We start from the raw sequence: 14,490 nt of genomic DNA, 5'->3' as shown, positions 1-14,490 counted from the left end.
TACTTCATTTTGCAAGAAATTAACAATTTGTAAATCAGAATCAAATACTTGCCAATTTGTGCAATTATCTAGGATAGCAGGCCTTACAAAAATTCTAATTTGTTACTTCTTTTCATCAGTAACATGCTCTGGTATATCATAATGAGCACCAATGGCTGCAAGCCTATCCGTATGCTTTTTTTTTTTCCTTGGGACACTCTGAATATTGATAGCCTGAAAGCCTTTAAGTAGATCCCAAACTCTATGTCTATATGATTTGAGAAAGTTGTTCTTTGTGACATTCTAATTTTTTATTTGATTAATAACCAACTCATTGTCTCCAAATACCTTTAAAAGCTTGATACCTCTCCTTTGTGCCAGTTGGATACCTTGGATCAAAGCTTCATACTACATCACATTATTAGTGAAAATGAATTGGAGTCTATATGAAAAGTAGTATTTCTTCAAATTAGGTGAAACTAACATTACACCAGCACCTAACCCATTTTTGTTTCTTGAGCCATCGAAGAACATACTCCACAATCCATTCATACCTTCTTCTATTTTCATGAAATTGGGAATAGGAGCATTCTCCTCAAATATGCAATATATTCTAAGACCTATCCCCACAACCTCTCATAGTGGATCAAATTTATAAGCAATAGCCCGCTCATCCAAAAGATAATTGGGCACCTCTGCTAAGGAAGTATCATGTTCATGAGTTATCCATTCCTCATCTTCCTCCTAAATTGTGCAATTCATGTTTGTGGGGTTGGGAGTATAAGTTTCTATATGGTTAAGAGCTAAAGGTTCTACTCTTAGGGAGGCTTTTGTCCCATATATTTTTTTAAAGAACATATAGGACCAATCAGAGGCAATATAACCACCTACCTATGTAAAGTCCCTAGAAAGGCAGATGACAAAATATGGATAAAATTTAGCTACTGATATGTCTAGTGTGACAGTAGAACCAGGGCATGCATGTAATGCCATTTATACATGTTTAGGATTCATATTGTCTTAACAAAGCTACCATCCAACTAAAGTACTTCCCTAACCATTGGCTCATACTTAATATCAAGGAGGTTTGCTATACATTTAGGCATTATAGAACTACTAGCTCCATAATCAATAATGCAATTATAAACTAGTTTATTCCCTATAATCAAAGAGACATAAAAAGGAGGATGTTTAATTTTCTTACTTGTATCCCCTTCCTTTTTTGGTTGTACCAAACTTGTTGCATCATCCATGGTAGTTGGTTTAGTTTGTACTCGGATAGTCTTTAGTTCTTGTTGCAAAAAATCTAATTGAGATGGCACTGTAAGAACATCCCACATAGGAACACTAATATTGGCCCTTTTCATTTTATCTACAATGTTGAGAGGGGTGTATGCTAACTGGGTTGGAACCTTGGTGGCCACAAGATCTGGTATATGAATGAGAGCAGGATGTGGCTCTTTTGTCTTCTTGTTTTTCTAATTTTGCAATAGATTAGCAACATTGTGTGGTACATTTGCACTTATGGCATTTGGGATAGCCTTTGTAGTCTAATTTGATGAAGAGGATGGAGCCTCCTCTACAACTCTCCTTGTGCTTCTCAAATTATGAGCTATGGCATCATAGTTTTCATGGTTGGCACGAAAATGCTCCCCTAGCTCATGGTTCATGGAAGAAAAATCACCCTACTAATGTAGATGAGAGGCATTAGTAGATTGACCAGCACTATATTGTTGTCCTATTGTTTGATCCTATGTAGTTGCTGCTAGGAAAGATTCTACCTTCTGGCACATATAGGAACCATATGAATAATTACAAGAAGGAAAAAAGTCCTAATCTTGAGACAAATTATTTTGAGGGACTAAAGCCCTGGTAAGGTTTGTATTTACATTTATGGTAGAGGTATTACCATTAGGCCTATTCTAATTATGTGGGGCATAACCTTGATTTTGATTTGGAGGCCTAAATGTAGGATTTTGATAATGAAGCTGAAGAGGCCTACCACCCTGAGCTTGTTATCTCTCTAAAGTCACCACTTTATTGCTCACCTTTTGAATCATAGAGAAACTATCCTCCAACTTCTTATCTTGAATTTGCAACTTTTGACTAATATCTTGCATTAAGGCCTTCAACTCTCCCAACTCACTAGATGATGTGGAAGCTTGAGGGGCTAGAGAAAGAGGTTATGATGTGGAGGACATGGAAATAGGGGTTAATACTAATTGGTGATTTGGCATATCATGGAAGAAAGGAATAGGAGGCCTTGGAGCTAGCATAACTCCTTGTATTAGGATATTTTTTGCCTTTGCTTCTATATCATAATAATTTGGTAATATATCTCCTCCCATGGTTTGGATTATAGTGTCAATATCACTATTAAAGGTTTTCAGGTAATGTAAGAAGGTATTACCAAGGGTAGGCTTTATTGAAATAGGTATTTTGTCCCATGTCTTTTGAAATCTATGGTTGAAATCAGTCATACATTCATGGGGGGATCTTTTTATAGTAGTTAGTTGTTCTAAAGTTAACAAATTGTCACTTTTGTCCTCAAAGTGTTTACATAGTCCTACTCCCAATCAATCCCAATCTATTATAGATTTATGAGGCAATCCTTTATACCATTGAACTGCTTTCCCTTTTAAAATATGAAGCTAGAAGCCTAACCATGACATCATCTTTTGTAATACCATGGATATTGTAGACATTTGCAACTTCTTGAATGTGTTCTAAGGGAGAGATAGAAGTTTCACCAGTGAAATTTGGTATACTTTTGAGAGTCGATACTAGTATGTCATGTCTTTGAGATAGCAACAAGGGACTTCCACCATTAAAAGTGGCAAAAGCATGAGCTCTAGGTTGTGCCATATAAGCAAGTGATCTATTGATATGAGCTGATGGTATTCTAGATTGAGATCTAATAATAGGAGGAGTGGAAATGGATCTTGTAGGGGTATGTATTTCCTCTATACTCCTAACTAGTGATAAAGAAAATTTAGTCTTCTTTCTTCTGGGATTTGAAAATAACAACTCTTGATACTAAAATTTGCCTCTAGAAGATGCCCTTGTTTCAGCTTTGGCATGAATCACTTCAACTTTGGTTTGGAAACTAGATATGAAAGGTGTAGACTCACCAAGTGCTTTGTAGAAATGAGCCTCTTGAAGGCCTGGAATACTAAGAGCAACATCGTTTCCTTGGTATCAACTTGAAATTATTCTCTTTTGACACCAATGGATTTGAAATCTTCTTGAATATTATCCCATTAGGCATGCCAATAACTATTGTCACAAAATTTTGCACCCTTGTCCAAAGTTTTTACGTAAGGAAAACCTTGAAACATTGAAACAACCTCCAAGCTATGGGATTTGAACTATGAGGTTAAATCTCTAGAGAAGGTTGACTTTCTTACTATTCAAGTGCACCTAACTACCCTAGGAAAGGGAAAGGGAGAAGGGATGCAAGAAAAAAAATCTACCTATTCTAACTTAAGGGTATGATGCACCAAAATAGAGTTTTCAAACCAATCTTTTCCAATACATGCATTATTGAACCATCATGACACCAAAAGATATACACAACCATATTTATTTTAATCTAACAATCATATGTAGATTAGAAAACTCAAATAAATGACACAAGGAAGGAGAGAATTCACTTATACATCATTCATAGGCCCAAGGAGATACAATCATGCAAGATTGCAGATATCCACAATACACCAATGAGAGGCAAATAGTTCTTTGATAATACATCAATGGCTGAAGGAGATAAGGCAAAATGTCATACAGTTTAGAGGCAAAGGTGATTTATAGTAGCAAGCTAGAGCAATGCCAGAGAAACAAAGAGGATCCAACCTTTACAAAATTTACAAAATCTACCTTTATAGCTTAGGCATAACTCAGATCTTAACTTGAGGTTCAAACCTCACTAGATGGAGTCAAGTTGCAAAGAGGAGAAATAAATGAATATCAAATCCAAATCTGATCATGAAATACAATATGTTGTAGAAGTGACAAGAAGGGCCAAAGAAAGAATTTGGCCGCTAAAAAGATCATCATTATTGCAAAACTATTAAATAGGCATGGAGGGGAATCATCATTAGTGTTACAAAGCCCAAAGAGCCACTTTTGCATTAAATGAATAGTCCTAGTAACGTACCATGGCCGCAAAAAATCCATTCATTTTGTTGTCAAAAAATGTGGGATGGGATAACACGCAATGTTAATCCACTGAGAAAATCATAAAGTTGACCCATGAAAGATAAATTAGATCTACCCTAAGAAATGATGACCATAGATGTAGATCTCTTTTTTTGAATTTGATAGCTCAGATGCTACAATAAAATCCCCAACACTTGATTAAAACATAGTCCTTGAACAAGAGTTTCTTTATATCAAATGGATGGTTGGGATGAAGCAAGGAATCTCCAAAAAATGCATCTCAATCTGACGGCCATCGCATCTTCGTAAAAGGCCCAAGGAATGGTGTGAAAATATGATAGCCATTAGATCAAAAGTATCCCAGTAAGATAAAGATCCACCACTTGGCAATAATCATTTCTTAGCACATTTCCCAATACACAGTTGAAAAAGCAACATGCAATTTTGTGATTTTGCAAAAGCAAGAAAAGTTGCTCCCTGAAATAGCAAAAATGGTTAACACGAAATGTTAACCTCAATAGGAAATGCATATTAATGCACAACTCGGCACATGAGGGAAAAATGAGCCAACTCAGTCAATGAAGGAATTGAACTAGCTTGGCACATGAAGAAACTGAGCCAACTCAACCTATGAAGAGACAGGGTTAACACCAAAGTTAACACCAACCAAATTGGATGCTAACCCACATCAAAGAAATTAGCCCATTGAAGATTTCTCATATTGGTTATCGATGATGGGCTTATGGGGGTAGAAATGGCCAACAATAACCTAAAGAATAGTTGTCACTAAGGAGTGAGAGAGCACAAACAACATTGATATTAATAAAATAAAAATAGCCTCTCAAAGGATGGAAGATCTCAGGATTTAGTGTGAAAAAATCTTTTAAAAACTTGTTTAACGTCATGTTCTCTATTTTAGATTTTTGTTGTCAGTCCTATTTTTTGGTCAAGATTGTTGGTTGTGTCTACTAGAACTACTAGTGATGTAGTTTTTTGTTCCTTTTATTATCATAGTAGTGGGTTTTCTAGTAATTAAGATTTCTGTTTCTCTTGTTATGTTTGTCATGGGTATATTCTACTTTGGTCTGATAAGACAATGATCATATTGAATATCTAGATGTGATTAAACTATAAAGGGTCTTAGGTCCCTTTAAAACCTATTTAATATAAAATAAATGGTAATCAAACTCAACCACAAAACCAAAAAATAAGAACTTTACACAAGTTCAACATAAAACAAAGTCATAGACCCATAAACATGACACCAAACTAGGGTAACAAGTAGAAGTTGGGGTCTCTGGTAGGGTAGTTGGTCCTGGTTTTCCTATTTTTTGTATCATTTCTAGCTTTGTATTGATGTTTACTTTAGGTTCTAGGTCCTTGTAAAACCTAGTGTTGTCCATTGTTTTGTTTATTATGTTGGTTTTAGGTCCCTATAAAACTTGGTTTGTTGTTGTTTTTGTGAACTTAGGTTCCAGGTCCTTGTAAAACTTGGGGTTCTTTAACATTTATCTTTTTGGTAGCTATAAGGGGTTTCAATTCCCCTCAAAACCTATTTTTTTCTTAATCTGAAACAATTAGAAATCTTACTAGATTTCAACACTCTAAAAAAAAAAAAGAATATACATAACCCATAAAAAAATAACACTTCATATTTTTTTTCCAAAATCTCTTTACTAGGATTACTAAAAAGACCAACTTAAGGTTCAAAGACCATGAATACCATTATAAAAAAAAACCCTTTATTAACTTAATATAATAATTTTGAATGATACAAGAAATCCTTGAATAGGGTTATAGAAGCTTTACAATAACTCAAGTTCAAAGGAAAATCATCTACACATAATTCAAAATTAACCATGGAAAATAAAAATTCTTCCTTTTGAATCCTTAACAAACTCACTATTTAGACAAAATATATTTAGTGTAAACAAAACCAAAAACCTACACATATTTTTTTTATTAAGTGAAAAATAAGTTTTGATAGGACACCAAAACCTAGTTGAGAAAGGTCACACAAAAGATAATCCTCAAAATCTCACAACAAGAAACAAATTAAGACCAACACACTTAGATTTTACCCACAAACACCCTCAAGCTGAGATTATTGTTGTATAAAGAAGCCTACATGGAGCTAAAAATAAAATAAGGCCCACAAAAAATTAAGATTTCCCTTTAGGTTAGCTTTTGTGGGAAAAAATGACCATATCAAAAGAGGGAGAAGAAGATTTTGAGATTTTTTCTTTTAACCAATATCCAACCCTCTTTCACCTTAGAAGTAGCATATTTCCAATATGAAGAATCCAACCCCTTAATCCCAACACATAAAAGGGGAGAGATGATAGTAGTGTCATTCAAAGAATACATCACTAGAAGGTTGACACTCCAACCCACAACAATTAGATGAAAACTAGGGACAACATTATATTGAGGAAGAAAAAGGGATGAACCAATAATCATCTAAGAGATAGGACCAACAACAACCAAAGAGACAACACATTCAACATCAGACCTAACATCAACATGGGAGGTTGTAAGGAAAAAACAACCCCCTAAGAGCACCCAATAAAGGAGAAGCAACTTACAATACACTAACCTCAACAAAACCCCCATCTAAAGAAAAATCAACAAGGAGAGGAGATAAAGGGAAGTCCTTAGATACAACCTATGAGAAGGTCCACTAGAAAGAAGATATCTAGAATGTATATGATGTTCCAAAGCATCACCATGATGCAAAACTCTTTTTTATCTAAAGCTCACATTATTCCACCACATGACACAAACCCACACATATAGTTAATACATTATAAAAGAACTTAAAAGGTATTTCTAAATAAGAATATGCATTAACAAAAAAAAAAAACTTAAATAGAAACATAATAACAAAAATGTTTAGCAAACCCCAAACTTGAAAAGCTTGAAATCCTTTTGTTCTTTTCAAAGAAAAAATTGAAGAGTAAAAATAAAATACCTAATTGAAACACACCTAGCACTAAAGAATTAAATCAATATTCATTCCCAATTTCATCACATTCAAATTATCACATACTACCCCATTGAATTTTCATTCATTGTCCATTATTCCTTTCTCAAATGGGAATCAAGAACCCTAACTGTCATGTGTGCCCTACCCTATTCTTAAGGGATTCAAAAATAATTTGATAAAATGATTTTACACAATGATGACATCAATCCTAAACAATTCTTTCATTATCTCTTTAATGTCACATGAAATTAAAGAATGAATGACATTTATTTTCCTTTAGATTACAATACCTTTGGAAAATGTAAATTCCCAAGACACTAAGCACTTCACCTTTATGTGTTATCACTAATAGTGAATTAGGTATCAAAGTGATCTTTTCAAAATTCATGTGAAATAAATATATTTGTAGGATGTAAAATTTAAGTAACAAAATGAGCATCAAAAACTATAATATTTTGTACATTATTACATACATGTTAAGCATAGATGATTTGTAAAGAAAGAAAATGTGATGAACCTCCAAAAATGAAGAAGTTTTTTAAAAATATTGTTATTGATAGAATGAGGTTTATAAAAAACTAAAAATAGATCAATGGACCAAATATTGATTTATGGAATGAGGAGAGGGCTCTCATTTTATAAGAATTCGGATGAAATGGATGAGTAGGATTAAAGATTGGACGAAGAACTAGGATTTTTTAAGACTAATCAGGTGTGAGGTAGAGGAAAAGTGGATGCCATGTGGACTCCATGTGAATCAGTATTTTAACCATTCAAAGGGGGAATATGCTTATGCATGTGAGTAGTCTTTGATGGTGATGGGTCAATGACATATTTAAGAGGATCAGAAGACTAAGGTTTCTGGCATGTGTGAGAAAACCTAATTAAATGTGAAAGTGTGTGTAAGGATTGTGTAAGAACCACATGTGAACGAGAAAAGGATGTAAGCTTTGTAAGGAGGTCTAAGGATTGTGTAAGAGTCACATGTGAGTTAGGTTTTCTAATCCTTTGATTAGGATTGTGCAAGTGTTAAGATAGGATGAGGTGAGAGATTAGTATTAATTAGTGGCTAAGTGGGTTGATTTGGATTAAAAGAATGGGTTAGGTTGGGAAAGTGAGTTGGTGTAACAACTAGTCTTTCTCCTACCTTAGCTTCTCATAGGGTCTCCTTAGGTCTTTCTCTTGACCTAATAGGGTTGCTAGTTACCCTAATCTCCTTAGGATCCTGTCTATGAGGTCCTAGTCCCTTCATCTAGTGCACATCAATTAGGTAGGACAACAATTCTTCTACTACTATAAACCACCCAAATACATAGCAAATTTTATTTGGTCCTCTTCTTGCTTCTTGGACCTGAGACATAACCTATGAAAATCCTCTATATAAGAGGCCACATCCAAGTCTCTTTGTTTTAGCCCTTGTCTCCTCTTGTGAAATTGAATTTCAAAATCCTCTAGTAGGAAATTCTCATTCAGTTTGGTTACCATGGAATTCCAATTGGCTATAGGGTTCTTTCCCATCCTAGTCCTCTCATATTGGACACATTTCCACCATGTTAATGTTGATCCTATGAGTCTTGACTTGGCTATGTTGATCTTTTGTTCCTCTAGCAACCCTTCACATTCAAAGTGATTCTCCATCCCATCTAACCAATCCATCACAACATCAATGTCCATCTTCCCACTAAATAGTGGCACACCTTCCAAGGCCTTCCATCCTATGGATTTTATGGCCTTCAAGAAAGGATCTTCATTCAAGATAAGTTCTAGTTCAAGGATAACATCTTCTTCTGCTATCTCCTTACCCCTTACATTATTTTTTTCTACCTTTTTCTTGGTTGCATCAACAACTACATCCAACTTTATCTTCACCTCTTCTAAGGCTTCTTCAAGGACTCTATTATTCTAATTTTTCTCATAAACCTCTTTAGATAACTATTCATTTTTCACCATAGTTAACTCATCTACTGACTCTCTAGTAGCTACAAACATACACTTCCTTTCTAAGTCATCAATTGGCTTTGATACCACTCTAGTGTACCAACTAGTCTTACTCCTACCCTAGCTTCTCCTAGGGTCTTTTTAGGTTTTTCTCTTGACCTAATAGGGTTTCTAGTTATCCTAATCTCCTTAGGTTCTTATCTATGATGTCATAATCCATTCAACTAGTGCACACCAATTAGGTAGGACAACAATTCTTCCACTACTCCCTAGGCTTATTAGCCCTTCTTGCTTTCTTGACAAAAAATCCAAAATCATACCTCCTTTTGATGAAAAAGTACCTCATGAATATGAATAGGTCTTTTAGGAGGTCACTTTAATCCATTCCAATATCCAAAACTAGTTTGGAGTTTGAAACCCTAATCAAGTTCACAAATCACAATATTTGTTTCCAAAACTGCCAAACAGGACAATAAGCAATTAGCCCTCCTAATGATGAAAAACTAGAATAACTTGGAGAAGTACTTAACAAGGTGGTAACCTAATCACTAATTCATACACCCTTTTAAAAGAACTAAATGATTCTTGAGGTCTCAACCTCCCAAGACATCTGTATAGTGTGGCCTATAATAATGCCTAAAAACCAAGGTTTGCATAAAACTTGAACTATTCTAACAAGAATTGAGTGTTACCCTCCATATAACCTTCACCAATGCCTCCCCTTATAGTTTAGGTTTCAAAAAACATCCCCCTACCACTTCCCAAGCTTTTATTGAAGCATTCTAAGCATTTAATCCCTCCTAACGTCTCTGCTTTCAACTGTGATTCCTAGCCATGCATCTCTGGCTCACTTAGGGCATCACCATAGAAACACTTCCCTTGATTCCTAGGGTTCCTCCTTCACTATAAAAAATTTACAATAATTCATCTTCCTAATCCCAAATACCTCTACAAGTTTCATATGGGGAAGAGGAGCTATGTCTCCATTTTTCTTAGTTGCCTAATTCAATACAACAAACATGAAAGAAGAAAAATAATTTTACTAACCAAAAAAAACTTACAAAATCACAAACTACTAATCTATAGAATCTTAAAATGAACTTCTCTAATACTTATAATAGTTGTTCAGCCTATACACGCCAAATTGCTAAAACTTCCAACCCTTTAAAAAGGTCAAGGGTGGCCTTAAATACACATCCCTAGTCCCATCCTAACTATTTAAAATAGTTACCAAGCCCCATCTACAAATTTTCTTGAATGCAATAAAAAGTTGTCAATGTTGTCAATGACAACATTGACAATTTTTGAGCAACTTTTACATCTTTTAGTGTTTTGGCCTCAAACTTGGTCCAAATGCTCCAAAACTTTACCAAAAGCCTTAAATGGACTTAAGACATGTGAAAAGGACCTTAAGACACTTAATTGGCTATTCTACCCTCCAAAACACAAAAATTCCCTATTGACCTAATGATGCAACTAGGAGCAACTAAGGCCTAATAAGGCTCTCCACACTTAACTTAGTACTCAGTTAGCCCTATTATTATCCTAGTGGTGTAGATATCACCACTACAAGCCAAAATATCCTAGAAGCCCTAGGTCTTCCATGAGCCTACCTAGGTGCCCCTACACCAGGTCAGGGAAGTGAGGTTAGGTGAGGGTTAAAGTTAGTAGTCATATTTTTAAATAGAATTAAATGTAATATTTAATTTGAAGTGGGAGAAAAATGGATTAATTAGGTAAACATAGAAATTTAGTTAATTTAGTTAAGGATTAGGATACAAGTGTGATGAGGGGAAATAGGCTAGGTTGGTTTAATTAATTAATAATTAATTAAACTCTAGGGATAGAAGATAACATAACATTAATTAAATGTAAATTTATTTAATTTCAAAGGATAGGGGATAAAGATAGTTATCATTAAATAAATGTGGATTTATTAATAAAGGTAGAATAGGGCTAATTATTAATTAAATAATAAATATCTATTTAGTTGGCCAAGATAAGGCTAATTGTGCTCAATTGGAAAGATTTTAGTGTCTACAATTTGTCACTTTTTGATATAGCATTAGTGATGTTGAATCAAAGAAGAATAAAACATAGTGGTCAAAAGGGAAAAAACCAAACATGCAATGAACCATGGCCAAATATACATTAACCCAACATTAACATATATACAATGTGATCCAAAGTATATTGAAACTTTGATATGAATATGATCATAATAAGAACCATTGTAAAAATCATCATAATGACTTATAGCCTCTTAATAATGCCAAGGAGATTTGTAAAAACCTTAGCATCTTTGAAATTAGTGATGTAGAAGCATCTTGTGTTCTTGGAAATCTTGCATCAACAAAATATATTTTATTTCATGTTTCTATCATTTTTTCTATTACTAAGTCCCGTTAAACATTCCTTTAGTATAGATCAATTGTTGTTTCTCATTTCATGAAATGTTTGTAGCATCATGTTTTACCATCACCTAGGTTCACACTTTGATTGGTTGTGTGGCACTTGAGATATCTAAGATTCTTGGTGGGACATACATATTCTTTATGAGACTAGTCTTCATTTTCCAATCTTCTAAAGATTTCTTATGATTAGAGAACAATGATTCTACACCTATGGCCAAACAACTTGTGGATTAGTTCATCATGTTTTATCTATTTATGGGGGGATTCTTGTGATTTAGGTCCTAAAGTATGATGTAATATGTTTTCTTATTCTTGGAAAATGTAATATTTTCCCAGGTTGACTTGATGCTTATGAACACTTTATAAGATGATGCAATTGATCCTTGGAGGGAGTAGTTATTGGGGGATAGTAGTTTTGGAAAATAAGGTAGCCTCTTGAAAGTTATCTTATAAGATTTCAATCTTTAATTAGGCTTGTATGCATGGAATTTAAGATTGTATGTTTTAGGTCTATTGCACTTGATTATTTGATAATTAGAAGGTCAATCTTGCATATCTCTCAATTATTTGTTTTTCTTTCATTGTGTGACTTGTGCTGCATAGATTGTGTTGACTTGTTTGAGGCCCCTCTTATCCTTCAATGCATCATTTAGTATCAAAGGGAGGTTGAGTTCCTAGTGGAAATGAGATATTTTTAAGAGCTCACAATGTCTTGAATTAATTTTTTATGGGGTGCAAGAGTGAGATTTGACCTACAATTTTGGAGGATTCATCAGAGATGGCTCACATAGGACATGATAGAGGTGGTGGAAGGAGAGATCAAAATACAAAATTATTGGATATGTTGAGACAAATTCAAACTAGGTTAGAAGCTATGGAAATGAACCAGGGAAGAGGTTAGAAGGTAGATGATATGAGTGATGAGGAAGAATAAAGAGTTGAAGAAGGTGAAGAACAACTAGTTTTTGGCCAAGGAGACAATAGATTTTTGAGAGTTATAACTAGGGCTAATGCTAGACCATATCTTAGTCCACTTGATTATGATAGGTAGTTGAATTCAAATAAATTACTTGACTGGATCATAGAGATGGAAAAATATTTTTAACTATGAGAGAACTAATGAAACTAAGAAGCTAAAGTATTCTTGCACAAAGTTGAAAGGATATGATGGGATAATTTATAGACAAATAGAAAAAAAGAGGCAAGGACAAAATCAAACCATGGATTCATATGGCACAAAAATTAAAAGCCAAGTTCTTAGATGTTGGTTATCAACTAAGTTTGTTTAGAAAGTTGCAAAATCTAAATAAAAAGGATGTTAGTGTAAAGAAGTATACCAAAGAATTTTATATGTTGGATATCAGATCTAGTCATTTAAATGAAGAGTTTGAAATAGTTAATATATATTTTAATGGTTTGAGGATTTCAATAAAACATGAAATTAGTTTAATTAAATTTCAAAGTATAGAAGAATCCTATTAGTATCCCCTAAATGTAGAATACATATTGAATAAGAGGAAAGAGAAAAGACAAAGAGGAAGAGGTGGAATATTTTAGAGGGAAGGAAATTTTCATAAAGTGGTAGATCTTATTCAGATTTGAACAAAGGAAAGGAAGAAAAGAGTTCCTACTAAAGGGATAACAAGAATTAATGTATGAGAGAAAGAACGAGTAGGTACAAAAAATATCAAAAAAGAGTGTTTGGAAGAATTTGTTTCAAGTGTGGAGGAGGACACTAAACTTTTGAATGTACCCAACAAAACTCAAGAAAAAGGATTTGAGAACAAAAAAACATCTTCTTATATAGAGGAAGAGTCAGCTAAGTATTTCAATCAACTAGAGGATGGAGAAGCCCTAATAGTAAGGAGAACCCTATGCCATAAGGAGAAAAATCAAGAATAGTTGCTGAGGAAAAGCTTATTCAAAACTAGGAGTAAATTTGTGTACTATCTTAAAATGGATGCACTTGTCTTTTAAGACCTTTTAGCTCCCTCTTTATAATACCTTCTTAAGGCCATGGATATACCTATGCTCAATCTCTTCTTCTCTTCTTTTCTTACTATTTCCACCTTATTTCTCCTAGTATCTGCATTTTCCTTATGTAGCTTTCTAAATCTAATCTCTAGGACTAGGTTGACTCAGGCCAACCTATTATGGACTAGGTTGAACCAGGTCAACCTAGTCCCCAAAAGTTTTGAGGCTTGGAGCCCAAAAGTCCTTAGGGGTTTAATTACTTTTATTGGGTTCTCCACTTCGCTTGTATTGTTTTCATATTTGAAAACTCATATATAAAGGGACTTGGACGCTTCATTTTCATATATCATTCATTCATACTTTCATTTATCCAAGCTCTTTCTCTTAAGTGAGGATTTCTTCCTTTTTCATTCAAGGAGTTCAAGTATTCAGTAATTTTTGACAATTGAAAGCAAGGAGATTTCAATCAAGCATTGAAGGATCCTTTGTGAGCATTTCCTCTTCAAGATCTTGCATATTGTTGTTCATCAAGGGAGGAGATCTACATTGAACCATTCATCATATTCTTCATTGATGTACTTTTATATCCATGGCACCATAATGGGATTATGATAGATCTATTTCAAAGTGTGGAGATAACCTACATTCCTAGTTCAAGATCTACAATACATTCACCTACAAAATCCCTATTGACAAGGGTTTCAAGAAAGGTGAATCCTAACATTTATCTTGTCTTTTAGTCATTTACATTTAAATTTCTTAGTTATGGTTAGTTTCTTAACCTATGGCTTGACCAAAGTAAGCCCTCATCAAACCCCAACCACAAAACCCTCATTTTATATATTGATTTGTAGGATATCAATGAAAGGTGTACAGATCTAGAACCTACTTTTTGAGGGCTTTTTGGAGAAGTCAATTTTAGGTCTCTAGACTATGCCAACTTGGTTGTAGGACATCTTCCCAAGTTGACCTAGCCCTTTAGTTTCCATTTTCAAGAATATTTATAGTTTTATTCCTTTCTTCATTTTATTGTGAGATCCA

Source organism: Cupressus sempervirens, chromosome 4, assembly GCF_028749045.1.
Source record: "Cupressus sempervirens isolate cs-2001-9-10 chromosome 4, ASM2874904v1, whole genome shotgun sequence".
In the NCBI taxonomy this organism is placed as follows: Eukaryota; Viridiplantae; Streptophyta; class Pinopsida; order Cupressales; family Cupressaceae; genus Cupressus; species Cupressus sempervirens.
This window is presented reverse-complemented; position numbering follows the sequence as displayed.